This window comes from Mesitornis unicolor, unplaced genomic scaffold (genome assembly GCF_000695765.1).
Source record: "Mesitornis unicolor isolate BGI_N332 unplaced genomic scaffold, ASM69576v1 scaffold30621, whole genome shotgun sequence".
Lineage (NCBI taxonomy): Eukaryota > Metazoa > Chordata > Aves > Mesitornithiformes > Mesitornithidae > Mesitornis > Mesitornis unicolor.
In genome coordinates, this window is record NW_010163610.1 from 1 (window position 1) to 801 (window position 801).

An 801-nucleotide genomic window follows, 5' to 3' on the forward strand; every position below is an offset into this window, starting at 1 on the left:
GGGGGGGGAGATAAAGTGTTCGATAAACCCGGCTGCGCTGAGCACTACTGGCAGTGCTCTAGCCAGGGCCACGCTTCTTGCACCCCTGCCCCAGCCCCTGCTTCCCATCTCTTCCCCATGCAGACTTCCTGGGCCAGCTCATGGCGGGGATCAGGTCTCCGGCTGGGACGAGCTGTGCTGGAGCCTGCCACCGTCATGCTGGGCCTGGGGTTTGTCCTGCCAGGAGACCTGCTGGAAGCAGGAGGGACCATTCTGCCCTGGAGGAGGAGTACTGGTGTTTGCCAGTGTTTGCCAGGCCGGTAGCACCTTTGGAAAACGCAACTTTATCTCCTACCTGGGTGTCGGTGGAAAGCAGAGCACGGAGCCAAGTCCTGGAGGACTTTGCTGCGTCGCTGCCCTTGTCTCGAAGGCGTTTCTACGCCAGGCGGGCAACAGCGCGGCTGCCTGCACCGCAAGCTCTCCCGGCGGGATCCAAAGGCTGCGCCGACAGGCTGCATTGCGAAAGGGAATCGATACAGGGAAGCGTCTATGAGAGAAACTTCAGCTGCCTGCAAGCGTGGCGGTGCCAGGCTCCTCTGTGACTCACGGGGGACGTCGCCGGTGAAGCCGTGGGGCGCCCAGCTGCCGGTCGGCAGGAGCAGGAGGTGCTGGACCGGTCGCACGGGTTGTGCGGGAGCGTGGCGGGTGCTGTCCGTGGCTCGTGGACACGTCGGCACTGCCTTGACCTGGCTGCGGCGGGCGGGAGCACTGTCCTGAGCTGGATGAGGTCTGGATGTGGTGTAGTGGCTGCGGTCCAGAGAG